Source organism: Bufo bufo, chromosome 1 (assembly GCF_905171765.1).
Source record: "Bufo bufo chromosome 1, aBufBuf1.1, whole genome shotgun sequence".
Lineage (NCBI taxonomy): Eukaryota > Metazoa > Chordata > Amphibia > Anura > Bufonidae > Bufo > Bufo bufo.
The window spans coordinates 601,979,139-601,994,862 of NC_053389.1; positions in this window are offsets into that span (position 1 = coordinate 601,979,139).

A 15,724-nucleotide genomic window follows, 5' to 3' on the forward strand; every position below is an offset into this window, starting at 1 on the left:
ATCCCTGCACTTAGTCCAAGCTAGGGATTGCCGTCCAGTTGTCCCCTGTCATTAGGACTCGCGAGGCAAGTAGGCAGGGCCAGGGGTAAGGGTGGAGCGCAGTGGTCACTTCCCTCCCCCCTGTGTGTGTGTGTGTACACGACCGTTACACTAGCATAAATCGTGGACAATTTGGGTCTGGGCATTGAGCTACCAACCAAGAAGGCACGATAAAGGGCGTCCCCTTGACAGCCCCACCTCGGCTGCAATGAGCTCAACAAGTGTCGTATTTGAAGCTGCTGATAGAACAGATTATTTGGGAGTAGATATTTGCGGTACAGAAAAGCAAAATCTACTAACACAGAGCAGTTATATAAACTGTCTAATTGCTAAATACCCCGTGCCTCCCAGGTTGTCAAGGAAATGTGTGGGATATGATACTCCAACGCAACTATAGAAATGGAGTTAGTTGGGACACGAAAGAGGTTTACAGAATCTACAAGATGAGCCCAGGCAAACATTGTGGCACACATCGTTGACAAGGGAAGGTTATGTTGAAAACGTTGCAAACTATAGGCCCCTAGAATTGCTGGTAATGATCTACGTCTCACAAAGGTCTCCTCAATTTGTAACCAACGTTGTGGGGAGGGCGGGGACCACCATTCAAGCGCCTGTTAAGCTGGGTTAGCTATGTAGTATTTATAAATATCAGGAACCCCTAGTCCTCCGGCTCTAATTGGAGGGTGTAGTGCCGACTTGGATATTCTGGGTCGTTTGTTGTCCCATATAAAAGACAGTAATTCTTGTTGCAACTTCACAATCTGAGGCCTGGGTATTTGAAGGAGTAGACATCTGAAATAATACAGGATTTTAGGGAGAGATAACATTTTAGCTGCATTTATTCGGGCCATCCAAGATAAATGAATCCGTAACATATTTGCATAATCCTTTTCCAATTCTGGTCTCAAATTACTCAAGTTAATATCTAGCGTCTCGTCCACTGAACGAGCTAACTCCACCCCTAGGTAAGTGATGGACTGATCCGCCCACTGAAAAGAGTGCATTGATTGAAGATGTATTTTGGTATCTCCCGGGATGTGAAACTCTAAAATCTTAGTTTTTTTTTTTCATTTAGTTTATAGTAAGAGCATTGTGAATAGGAGGTAAGTATAGCAGACACCGCTGTTAAAGAGTTAACCAGGTCCGTCAAGGTAAGGATTACATCTTCCGCATACAGACCAATTTTATGTGACGAGTCCCCCACTTGGATTCCTTTAACCTGAGGACAGGATCTGATGGCCATCGCCAGCGGCTCAATAACTAAGGCAAATATTAGTAGGGATAGCGGGCATCCCTGCCGGGTACCGTTCGTGATTTGAAAGGGATCAGACAAGTAACCTGATGCTAATACCCTCGCAGATGGTTTTGTATATATAGCCCCAGTATGGCTGAAAGTATAGAACCACAAAACCTAAATGTACGGAAGACCTGTTCCAGGAACCCCCAGTGGACCCTATGAAATGCTTTTTCAGGGAAATAAACATTGTTGGGGACCTGGACATCTTCGCTAACTGGAGTAGATCGACCATTCGTCTGGTGCCATCTCTACATTGTCTCCTCGGTACAAATTCTACTTGATCTAGATCTACGAGGAGGGGGAGATAGTCATTAAGAGGCTGGGACACCTCCAGATCAGTCATAAGCAGACTAAAGGGGAAAAGGTAGGACAGATGATAGTCCCGTACCAAACCGCCCTCCAAACATCCAAACAAAAGTTATGGGGAAAGTTCGGATAACACGGTTTCCCATTTCGGAGCAATCCTGTCTGGCTTGAAGCCAGCTGCCTTATACGGCCGGGGGATATCGGGAAGAAGGCCTCACTTATGCAGATTAAGCATTACCTCCTGCGGAGAGCTGCAGACATGTGGCCTTCCTTCATAAGCAAGTAGAAGCTTTACCGGGAAGCCCCATCGGTAGCGGATGTGATTCTCTCTAAGTAGCTTGGAAGCTGGGACGAACTCCCTCCTTTTAGCTAAAGTAGCGGCAGATAGGTCAGGAAAGACAGAGATACCTTTAAAAGAGGCAGTGGAGTTAGGATTCTGTCTTAGAGCCTTCAAGAACCCCTCCTTGACGTGGTAGAAATGAATACGCACCACAATATCTCGCGGCAGCGAGGGATCCAGCCCTTTAGGCTTAGGAATACGGTGAATGCGGTCTATGAGCAGCGAGGGATCCGATACAGAAGGTATGGCTTCTTTAATTAACCTTTTGAGAAGGGGTGCAAGTGCCTCAGATTCTGCAGACTCCGGGACTCCTCGGAGTCTAACATTATTCCGCCTATGGCGGTCCTCCAGGTCCTGCAGCTTGTCCAGTCATGTCCGCCTCTAAAGCCTCATGGGCATCAATCACAGTGTTGTGCGATACGGCGAACTCTGCCATTTTCCACTCAATATGTGATGTGCGCTCTCCTAGGCCCTGTATCTCACGTCGCACCTCTGTGAGCATGGCCGCGAAGTCCTCTTTAAGTGAGGAGCGGAGGGAACTCACCATGGTGTCCTCGGTGAGCGGGAGGGATGGGGAGCCTGATTGTGAGGACTCCCCTGGGTCTGAGGAAGACCTAAATGACAAGGCCAGGGAAAACACCTCCATGTGTTGTGCAGGAGGGGAGCTGGATTGCGTTGGGCTTTTTGCCGCCGGCTTGGCAAAAACTCTGTTAACTTCCTTGGAGCCTGTCGCTTCCGAAGCTTACCCATTCCGGAAGGTACTGCAGTGATTTTAGGCAGAATCAGGTCCCCTAACGGACGTGTGTGAGCCGCTTTATGGATGTCGGGAGCGGAGCTGGCAGACTATGCGACCGGAGCCATTAGCGTTCAGGCCATGCCCCCTATACTGACTCATTATGTGGGAAGCAGTGTCCTCATACAAGGAATACCCACCTTATTTCTCATCCACGTGGGACGCCAAGCCTGGGAGCCATAGTGCAGATGATGCGGGCAAAATTCTACAGTCGCGGCGCTCCAAATGAGGAGAAATAGCGGAGGTAAGTCACACTAGTGCCAGAGACCACGTGGGACGCCACGCCAAGGCGCAGGACTCCGCTCCACATATTGAGACTTCAGAACTGTAAGTAACTGCTGACAATTATCCATTGACGATGAGATGGTGACTTTGCTATAACAAAAGTGGGCCGATCAAGCTGTACTCAATCTTGAACCTCTATTTGGATCTACATGTGAAGTGAATATCTAGATATATACCTAAGCGGATTTGCATGCATGCTTTCTTTTAAAATTATATTCCAGCTGAACGCGAATGTTATTCCAAGTTCAATGTGAATGCTTACCTATGTACTGAGAAATCCTGAATTGAGTCAGATTACCTCATTAGAGTAACTACACAAACATTCTAGTGGATTGGCTGCATACCTTGATTGAGTTTTGAGAGGAACATTTAATGGGCACATACAGTCAGGTCCATAAATATTGGGGCATGTTAAGGGACCAAAAGTAATGGGACAATTGGCTTCTCAGCTGTTCCATGGCCAGGTGTGTGTTATTCCCTCATTATCCCAATTACAATGAGCAGATAAAAGGTCCAGAGTTCATTTCAAGTGTGCTATTTGCATTTGGAATCTGTTGCTGTCAACTCTCAAACCCATCAGAGAGATAGCAAAAACATTATGCGTGGCCAAAACAACTGTTTGGAACATTCTTAAAAAGAAGGAACGCATCGGTGAGCTCAGCAACACCAAAAGACCCGGAAGACCACGGAAAACAACTGTGGTGGATGACCGAAGAATTCTTTCCCTGGTGAAGAAAACACCCTTCACGACAGATGGCCAGATCAAGAACAGGTGTATGTGGTAGGTGTATGTGTGGAAAGTCAACAATCAAGAGAAGACTTCACCAGACTGAATGCAGAGGGTTCACCGCAAGATGTAAACCATTGGTAATTTATGATCATTATTCTGTCCCATTACTTTTGGTCCCTTAACAAGTAGGAGGCGCATATGCAAACTGTTGTAATTCCTACACCGTTCACCTGATTTGGATGTAAATACCCCCAAATTAAAGCTGACAGTCTGCAGTTAAAGCACATCTTGTATGTTTCATTTCAAATCCATTGTGTATAGAGCGAAAAATCTTAGAATTGTGTTGATGTCCCAATATTTATGGACCTGACTGTAGATACGTTTTTATTGTTATCTGATCACAGGTGGACCATCTTATTTGTTGTAATATACAGCTCTACTTATAGATAGGAAATCTCCCTTAGAACCACTGATTTATGTCAATATATTTTAATTGTTTTTTATTGTTTATATTTGATTTTACTGTCCACGTGAGTGAGTGCCTGTCAATTTTTATTCTATTACTTTTTTTATATTTCCACTCACATAGCCTTAAGAGGGCTTATTTTTTGCGGGACAAGTTGTACTTTCTAATGGCACTATTTAATATTGCATATGATGAGCTGGCAAAAAATCCAAATGGGGTGGAATTGGAAACAAAACGCAATTCTGCCATGGTTTTATGTTTTTTATTTTATTTTATTTTACGGTGTTCTCGATGCAGTAAAATTGACCAGTTATCTTCATTCTCCAGGTCAGTTTAATTACAACAGTACCACACCTGTATAGTGTTTCTTAGAAACCTAGAAACCTTTAAAAAATATATTTTTTCTTTTCATCGCCATATTCTGATCCCTATAAATTTTCAGTAATACCATTTTGAAGTGTGTGGGGCTTTTTGATCACTTCTGAGCCTTTTGAAGTGAATCACGCGTCAAGCTGCTTGTGCTTGGGGCAAAGTATATTGTAATAGCCATGTCACAAGATATGTTTATTTGATGCTTTATTGGAAGCGTAGTTGTTATTCATAATATAATTTTACCATAATCTTTTCCTGTGTATATGTGCTCTTATGATTAGGATATTCCTTTATTAATTCCATATGGATCTGTTTTAACTGGTATAATCCGTGTGGATGGTAGGTAGCGTACTGGTATAGTGGTATTGCTATATAGCAGTGATGGCGAATCTTTTAGAGACCGAGTGCCCAAACTGCAACCCAAAACCCACTTTTTTATCGCAAAGTGCCAACACGTCAATTTCCCCTGAATACTACAGTCCAAATATAGTATATCTTTTATGTACATTATCATTTAGCTATAATACCAGCCTACATTCAGTGCGCTGCCTGTGCTGTTCATAGTGCGCTGATGAATGGCAGGAGAAGTCTAAGGCATATTAGTACACCATAGATTTTTCCAGGGTGCGGGTGCCCACAGAGAGGGCTCTGAGTGCCGCCTCTGGCACCTGTGCCATAGGTTCGCCACCACTGCTATATAGTATTAGTGCATCTGATAATACTGACGCCAGCTATTTTTCTGTACCTATTTTCCATCTAGCTGCTTTTTTTCTCTCCTTTTATTTGATAACGTTTACTCATTTGATATATGAATATAGTTCTAATAAAAGTGAATATTAATTTTATGGATTGTTTGTGAGTTCCATAAATATTCCTTCATGAGTGACCGAGTATAGGCATTTATAGGCTCTTGTTTATCTTAAATTGTTATCTTCACTGTGAGGTTATTGTAGGTTGTTTAGTGCAAATACAGATGTATGTGCAGTGTATTTGGACAGAGAAGACATCACATGGAGGTGATTTGTCTGGTCACATGACCCTCCACCAGCAGCCATTTTATGGAAAGGACCTTCGTGTGCACAGCACAAAAGACTTTGTTACGAAGGGAGCATACCTTATGAAATATAGAAAACGGTGCAAAATTTCCCCAAAGGTTATATTAGTAAGTGCCATGTAATCATCTCACAAACACATTGGTCACCAGAAAGTGAACATAAAAACGTGATTTAAACAATAAGTAATTTTTTTGGATGACGCATTCCCTTTCAGATATTTTGCAATCTCACTCTAACTCACGAAATGGAAAAATTAGCTATAGATGAAGCCTCAGGATGGCTATCCAGTAATCTTTTCAAATGATTTTCCCATACTTGGTAAGATACCTATACATTTAAGTCAGTTAAGCATTAGCAATTCTTTACGTTAACATATGTGTTATGCAATGATACTTTTTGTCATACACCACCATACGTTGCGGAAGCAAGAAAAGCAAAAGTTTCAAATTACAAATCCAAGCCTTTCAATACCTTCTGTCAAATATGCCCAATTCATGAAGACAAAGCTATTTGAATTACAAGTGCAATCTTCTAGAATTAAGTTGTTTTGATTTGTGATGTAAGAAGTAATCCATAAAGAGACCTAGCACTTTCTTTGTCGTTCAGGAAGTAATCATCATTTACAGGGTTTTATAGTTTGGTTATAAAAGTGCTCTTTGTATTCATGTTTTTCGAGTTGTACATTTTGCATGTCTACTAATCCTGTGTAAATTCAACACTTCCAATATGTTGAAAAGCTCAATATTAGCCTTTCAGCCATCATACCTGTTCCTGTCCACTGACAGTAGTGCGTGTACAGTCGTGGCCAAAAGTTTTGAGAATGACACAAATATTAGTTTTCACAAAGTTTGCTGCTAAACTGCTTTTAGATCTTTGTTTCAGTTGTTTCGGGGATGTAGTGAAATATAATTACACGCACTTCATACGTTTCAAAGGCTTTTATCGACAATTACATGACATTTATGCAAAGAGTCAGTATTTGCAGTGTTGGCCCTTCTTTTTCAGGACCTCTGCAATCCGACTAGGCATGCTCTCAATCAACTTCTGGGCCAATTCCTGACTGATAGCAACCCATTCTTTCATAATCACTTCTTGGAGTTTGTCAGAATTAGTGGGTTTTTGTTTGTCCACCCGCCTCTTGAGGATTGACCACAAGTTCTCAATGGGATTAAGATCTGGGGAGTTTCCAGGCCATGGACCCAAAAAGTCAACGTTTTGGTCCCCGAGCCACTTAGTTATCACTTTTGCCTTATGGCACGGTGCTCCATCGTGCTGGAAAATGCATTGTTCTTTACCAAACTGTTGTTGGATTGTTGGAAGAAGTTTCTGTTGGAGGGTGTTTTGGTACCATTCTTTATTCATGGCTGTGTTTTTGGGCAAAATTGTGAGTGAGCCCACTCCCTTGGATGAGAAGCAACCCCACAATGAATGGTCTCAGGATGCTTTACTGTTGGCATGACACAGGACTGATGGTAGCGCTCACCTTTTCTTCTCCGGACAAGCTTCTTTCCAGATGCCCCAAACAATCGGAAAGAGGCTTCATCGGAGAATATGACTTTGCCCCAGTCCTCAGCAGTCCATTCACCAAACTTTCTGCAGAAGATCAATCTGTCCCTGATGTTTTTTTTGGAGAGAAGTGGCTTCTTTGCTGCCCTTCTTGACACCAGGCCATCTTCCAAAAGTCTTCGCCTCACTGTGCGTGCAGATGCGCTCACACCTGCCTGCTGCCATTCCTTGTGCTCGTCAACATTCTCACCTGAGTTAACAAGACGATTACTGAAATGATCTCAGCAGGTCCTTTAATGACAGCAATGAAATGCAGTGGAAAGGTTTTTTTGGGGATTAAGTTAATTTTCATGGCAAAGAAGGACTATGCAATTCATCTGATCACTCTTCATAACATTCTGGAGTATATGCAAATTGCTATTATAAAAACTTAAGCAGCATCTTTTCCAATTTCCAATATTTATGTAATTCTCAAAACTTTTGGCCACGACTGTACCTTCAATTAGCAACAAGGACAGCAAGCTATTGTGTCAGCAATGGCATCTATCTCCTCATTTCTCTTCCCTGGCACCATGACACTAGCTAACCCTTAGTAAATGTTTGTTAAAGGGGTCATCCAGGATCCTAAAATGGCATTTAATTGTGTAAACCTTATCAGGGTGTAATCGTGTACCTGTCAATTTTTCCTAAGTCTTCATTTCAATCTCCATTCTCCCACTGCACTCCACTGTTTACACTTCCACGTTGTGGGTGTAGATGAGCTGCAGCCACAACACTTCCCATAGTGCTGTGCGCTGCAAGATCAGACAAAAATGCAAGTCTCTACTACACCTCTATAGCCCAGTGGTTAAGGTTCTTGCCTTTAATGTAGATGGTTGTGAGTTCGAATCCCCACAAAAGCATTTTAAAAATAGAGTCTAAATAAAACTTAAATACACAGGACTCACTTCATCAAAAAAAATTTTTTTTGCTTTATTGCGATATTCTGACTTTTTTATAGTTATGTCTATGCAGATTTTTGGGCGGGATGATCTGTCGTTTTTGACTTGATCACTTTTTATTCAATTTTATTTGGAGATAAAGTGATGAAAAAAACGCAAATTGGCCTTTTTTAAAACATTTTGCTGTTATGCCATTCACCATATGATCTAACTTTTTTAAACATTTTAATAGTATGGGAGTTTTCGCATGCGGCAAAGCCCATAATGCTAAAACTGAGTCAGATAAGGCTAAATTACTGACTCAGTTTTCATGCCAGCTGTTACCCCAACAGACAAGGGTCACATTTTGTTCATGATATATAGACCTTAACCACTACTCCACAGATGCAGGATACAGGGCATGCCCCGAAAGAGGGCATATTATACTTTATGTTGTATGTTTTATGTCCATGCCTTTGCCCAGTATTCCTTCCTATCTTAGTCCTATTTTCTGTTCCCTAGTGAAACCGCATACCGTGCCACTGTTGCCTGTCAATAGCCTCTGAAGCAAGAGGACTAGGGCTACTTTCACACGAGCGTTCGGGCGTCCGCTCGTGAGCTCCGTTTGAAGGGGCTCACGAGCGGCCCCGAACGCATCCGTCTGGCCCTAATGCATTCTCAGTGGAGGCGGATCCACTGAGAATGCATCCGCCTGCCAGCGCTCAGCCTCCGCTCCGCTCAGTGAGCGGACACCTGAACGCTGCTTGCAGCGTTCGGGTGTCCGCCTGGCCATGCGGAGGCGAGCGGATCCGTCCAGACTTATAATGGAAGTCAATGGGGACGGATCCGCTTGAAGATGACACCATATGGCTCAATCTTCAAGCGGATCCGTTCCCCATTGACTTTCAATGTAAAGTCTTAACGGATCCGCTCAGGCTACTTTCTGACTTAGAAAATTTTCTAAGTTATAATGCAGACGGATCCGTTCTGAACGGATGCAAACGTCTGCATTATCGGAGCGGATGAAACATCAGACGGATCCGCTCCGAACGCTAGTGTGAAAGTAGCTAGCTCTGTCTCATTTTCTACTTCAGATATAGTACAATTTTTTCCCTGATGCATTTCTTTTGTAAACATGGAAATTATGTTATTTGTCCACCTGATAAATTTGTCCAGCTGATTTTTCTGATATCTGATAACTATTGTTTTTCTTTATACGACTAGTGTATGACGAAGGCCTGAGAGCCGAAAACGTTTACATGTTGATTGTCACTTACACAAAATATCTTCGAAAAAAAACGATACCACTACAAGCAAACTTCATTGCTGTGATTTATATTTACATGGATGGACAGACAGGTAGACAGATAAAGATAGGACCCACCATTCATAATAGGTGATGTCAAAGCTTATCTACTCCTTCCTTGTACAATGATCTCTTCATAGGTCACAGAAAATGTGAGAAAACTCACAAAAAGCATGCCCAGAAAACTCTCCCAAGTCAGTGAGAACCCCTCCTGATTATTGTGTCTATGCCCCTTGGTGGCTGCTGTAAAGTATATCTCTAAATACTGCTGACAACAACTCAGGCAAGAGGGATGCCCCATAATCATGTTCAGGAAATATAATAAAAAAATCTACAGTCAGAAAATAAAAACAGGTTAGAAACACAGAGATAATATGTCACTATCTGGTTTTAACACCGTTCCGACATCCGCTGTACTTTAAAGATGGTGCCGCTCTTGAGTAGAGAGGGCGCCATAGCAGCTGGGTTTCTACTGTTTCACACAGCAGACACTCGGGCTAATATCTGCGATTTTCAATAATGCCAATGGCAGACATTTAACCCCTCAGATGCCATGGTCAATCGTGACCACAGCATCTGAAACCATTCTCCCTGGGAGCAGTGCGCTCCTGGGGCCGGACGGCTCCCTGCTCTGCAATTGGGGAGCCGTTTATTGTTTGCAATAGCCTGGGTCTCGCTGAAGAAACCCATGCAGTTAGAGTTGTAGTACGTATGGATGCTTGCAGGTGGCAGGGCACATTAAAGACATAGGAAATTTGCCATTCATTGCAATGTAAGGCATAACGATCTGAAGATCATATATTAAAGCCCCCTAGGAGGACTAAAAAAGGCGATTTCCATCAGTGATAGTGAGCCAAAACCAGGAGTGAAGTCTACACAGACATAAGGTATAAAGGAAAGAACTTGCACCTTTTTGACCCACACCTGGTTTTGGCTCGCAATCGTTGATGGAAATCACTGATCAAACACAGACTAAACACTGACTGTGTGAAAGTGGACTTAGGTCAGATATACACATAAGATAAGTTCTTGGTTGAACAAGCATTCATCTGCCAGCTCTCACTCCCAATATACTCATACACATCTCTGCTAAGCTTGGTTGAGCAAGTATGTATTCTCAGTAGGAAGAGGGGTAAAGCTGAGGCCAGACTCCTCTGGCAGTGGCTTATGTCCCCGAGAACAAACCTATTGGTCAGTTGGATTTCATTGTCCTTCAGGATATGGTTCGCTGGACCCACCGAGATTGTCAGGTTTAGCCAACATACACCTAATGTGTAGAGTCAGACATCTAGGACCTGGTTTCATTCATCCAGATATCCTAAACCAGGAGAGCAGAGCTGGTGGGATGGGAGTCTAGTTCTGAAATTGTTACAGTTGGCAAATTTGCATTCATGCTGATGACATTCATGTATTACTGTAATGCAAATTCAAGTTCTTATTAATGAGTGTAAAATGTATGACTAAACCAATTACACAGTTCATGTCAACAAATCACCAACAGATGGCGCTCAAGTAATTCCAACAAATTTTCCAAGACGCAGCCAATCATATCAGCATGCTTTGTGTTATAGCATTCATACAAATCTAACTTCACATCTGAGATTTTAGAGGTGTTTATATTCAGTGTCGGACTGGGGTGCCTAGGGCCCACCAGTAAAATTTATTTTGGGGGCCCACCATATGGATACATAAAAATATAATAAATAATCTAACACTTTTTTTTATATGAAATTAGGCTGGTTGAGGTGCTGTACATTAAATATATGTATGTAGTGCAGTAAGTTTACTGTGTTATGTGCCACTTGTGCAGGGGGTGGGAGACTTGGGCCCCACCTTGCTCAGGGGCCCACAGGGGGATTCCCCTGTACCCCTGTGGGCCAGTCCGAGCCTGTTTATATTAGCGCCCATCTTTTACTATAGTCAGCTATTTGTTTTTCAATGTACATGATAGATGAAATATCAGTAAAGAATAATTTGGAAGGGGGATGTGATGTTTTTAGATATAAAGGGGTTGTCTCATGAGCACTTTAGTGCATATGGACATAATAAGAGGGGGTCCACGTTCAGAACCCACAGCATAAAGCCACTGAAAAGCAGCAGCACTGGCCTGTGCAGACTGGAGCCATCCATTTACTATATGGATGGCCAATTCATTTGGCCGCCGTGTATTACTATAGTTCTGGCTGGCCATGGCTTCCCCTGCAGCATTTTCTTGATCAATATATATAATTCAAATTGAAACATTTTTATGTTGTGATCAGAATTCTAAAAATATTTTAAAGAAGTTGTGGTAATTGTGTAACATATACAGAATATCCTGTGACATTTTCAAGTATACAAAGGTGTCAGTGATCAAATGTCGGTCTAATTATATGTTCATTTGGTTCTTTGGTTGTGTAAGGCGAGAGAGGGGGAGGGTGAAATGTATAGCTAGAAATCTATAGGTAAATGTATTTTAGGTTTTGTAAAAGTGATGAAAAAAAAATGTACAGCAAATGCCTACCATAAGTGGTGTCACATCCAACATATTTCTTGTACTTTGAGAAAATTTTACATGCTGTGAACTCCAATATGTTCTGTGGAAACTACTCTCCTAATTTCAAATGTTCAAAAAATTCTATAATCTAAAAAAGTCAGTCTGCAGCTATTGCTGTATATAGCATCCAATGGCACATCTACATTTCTGGATAATTTACTGAATGCGTATTTACTTATGAAGATGCACTGTGATGCTTATATTCTGGTATTCTATCTATCATCATATTCTATCATGAATCTATCCTCGTCGTAATATGATGACAGGTAGATAGATATACATGAATTACAGCTATAGATAAGAGATTAATAGGTAAATAGATAGATGTGAGATACATAGGAGATAGATAGATAAATAGATTGCTAGATAGATAGATAGATAGATAGATAGAAAGATAAAGGTAGGTAGATAGATAGATAGATAGATAGATAGATAGATAAAGGTAGGTAGGTAGATAGAGATAGATAGATAGATAGATAGATAGATAGATAGATAGATAGATAGATAGATAGATAGATAGATAGATAGATCTTGAAAAAATGAGGCAGCACTCCACTGTATGTAAAAGGTATATTGACCCACTTTATTACCAGAATGCAACATTTCAGCTCAGCTCAATAGGGCCTTTCTCAAGGCGTGAGATTAACTATCAGTGAGATAGTTAATGGCATGATTGAACAATAAATCAATAAATTCATATCATAATAACAATAACAGGATTATACAAAATATATCAGTGACAAGATTAAAATATTATATAACATATTGGGGCACACTCATTAAGACAGGCATTTTCGACGCCGGTCTTAATAAGCCCCTACGCTGGTGGTGGATCGCTGAAGGTATGTAGAGGCGCTGGCCTCTACATAACTTTAGCGCATCCACCGCCGATTCTAAATGTAAAACAGGCATATAAAATGGTAAATGAGATGGGTCTTCTGGCCCGTCTCTGCCCACGCCATGCCCCCTTTTTTTAGACCTGGTGTGAGCGGGGAAGAAGTCGAAGATTCTGCTGCACCATGGCGTGCAACAGAATCTGCGCCAGATATACACCACAAAAGTAGTGTATAGCTGGTCATAAATGACCCCCATAGTGTCCACACACCGTATATGTGGTCAGTCTTCTTTTGGATATATAATAAAGTTGTATAACAGTGTCAATTGCATGATCTCTCATAATCAGTAGTGCTCTTACAGCTGTGTGTACATGTGCAATTGTCAATATATCCATCAAGAGCAATACATCAAAGAAGTATATATCTCTAACATGGCTTACCCTAATATGGGTCCCATAATGTAGAAATGCCTCTGGCAGCATCAGGAAGACATCCAAGGAATGTTGATCGCGCTGCCTTCTGAGTGTAAAGTTCCAATCCCGGACCCTTCTTTTCAATGCTCAGGTTATTCCACCTTGTAGCCAAACAATCGGTTACCAGAGGCTAGGTGCACTCATGTAGACCTGCACCCTAGAGGGAAGTATTAGTACAAATAGTGAAGTTCCACCAGGTGATATCGCAAACAGCAGATTTTATTCTACTTACAAAGGTCTTAAAATCTCAGTCATAAAAACAAGTCTCTTTTCATCACAAATCCACCCGACCCGGGTTTCGCCAGTCTAGCTTCGTCAGGGGCGATGATATCCTGCCTCACAGGTGCAGTATTTATTGAGCCACGATCCCTCCCAAGGGCCGCCCATTCATATACATATATTTTTTTTTCTCCTTTTAGATGTTCACATAATACAATTAATAAATGCAATTCCCAAAGCCCACTCAGGCTAACGGTATTCTGATATAAAATAACTCAATAACAACAATGAACAGAGCATGCCGACACTTGAACCACATGACTCCCCTCGAGCCAATAGCAGCCCACTATTTTCACTTCATTCACAGTCGAGCATCCAAGGACAGCGGCAATACACCACCCACACCTCCAGCATCACCAATGGACTTGACACTGCAAGGAAGGACTACTGTTAACCTACATGGATCCACAACGGTAAGGACACACTCCCTTGCTCTCTCCTCAATCCAATAGATCGAACTCCACATTGAGCCCTACTGGTTTCATGGTCCCCAATTTATATATCCATCCGACCTCCTTGTGGTTGATGTTAGCAACAGGGTCCCCTCCCCTCCAATTCCTCTCCACCTTTTCCAGAACACTGAACCTCAAGCCTGCCGGATTTTTACCATGCGCAAGTTTAAAGTGCAATGGGACACTATGGTCCTCTTTGCCTTTCCTAATATTTCCTATATGCTCCTGCAGGTTTGATGCTCTTTTATATAGTATCCTAGGTCGCTCGGGGATAACCTGCCCCAACACTGGGTCATTTTTTAAAATGAACCAGTTTTTCTGCAGGGAATTCTTCAGTGGCCCTATCTGTGTATTATATTGGGTGAGGAAGGAAAATTTGAAGTCCAGCATTTTGTTCTCCTTCTCTGTTTTCTTCTTTCTTTTCGAATTCTCTACCCCCCCCCATCCCATTCCTCCACTTCTTTTCTGATTTTATTTAGAGCCTCGGGGTTGTATCCCTTCTCCTCAAACTTTTTCTGAATTAACCCACTCTGTTCCCTATAGTCCTCAACCTTAGTGCAATTGCGGTGAACGCGTATGAATTGTCCTTTGGGAATGTTTTGTTTCCAAGGGGCATAGTGGCAGCTCCGCATGTTAATGTAACCGTTCACATATTTGGATTGAAGTAAGTCTTTGTCTTCAGCCGACCTTCCTCTAAAAAGATAGTGAGATCTAGAAAGTTGATACTGCTGGGGCTCATTTCACATGTAAATCTTAGATTGTGAATATTTTGGTTCAAGCTGTTTAGTAAATTTTCTAAGCCCCAGCGTTCCCCTTCCCACATAATCAGGCAATCGTCGATAAAGCTCTTCCACAATATCAACGTGACGCCTTCCTGGGCTGTTTTTAAGAGGGGGTCAATTGCTAATTTTTCCCAGGCAGCCATGTACAAATTAGCGAAACTTGGGGCGCATTTCGCCCCCATCGTCGTTCCGGTCAGCTGGAGATAAAAAGTACAGTCAAACCAAAAGTAGTTTTTACTGAGGCAAAAATCCAGACAGTTCAAAATGAACTCCCTCTGCGATGGTAACATAACTTCATCCTCCTCTAAGTGAGCCCGAATCGCCTCTATTCCCAGATCTTTAGGGATAACCGTGTAGAGCGAGGTTACATCAGCGGTCGCTAGCCATAAATCAGTATACACTCCGCCCATTCCCTTAATGATGTTCAGGACCGTCCCCGTGTCTTTGAGGTAGGAGGCTGTTCTCCCTACATGTCCCTGCAAAAAGTAGTCAACATATTCCGTGATACCACTCATCAAAGATTGGAGCCCCGAAACAATCGGCCTTCCAGCAGGGTCCACTAGCCGCTTGTGGATCTTTGGCAAGTGGTATATTACTGGTGTCCTTGGATGCCCGACCTTCAAAAAGCCCAGTTCTTTCTTATTAATAATGCCTCCTGTGAAGGCTCTATCCAGTAATGCATCCACCTCTTTTTTTAAATTCAGGAAGGGGATCCTTTTTCAAAACCTGGTAAGTTTCCCTATCAGAAAGGAGTTGATGCATTTCCTCATCATATTTGGACCTATCTAGTACCACTATCCCCCCCCCCCCCCCTTATCTGCCGGTTTAATGACAATCTGACTATTAGTTTCCAGACTTCTCAGTGCACTGATCAGGGACTAGACCCACGAATGATAAGAACACCACAAAAAAGAAATTGGCCAGAGAAAAAAGGGGAAAAGGAGGAAAATT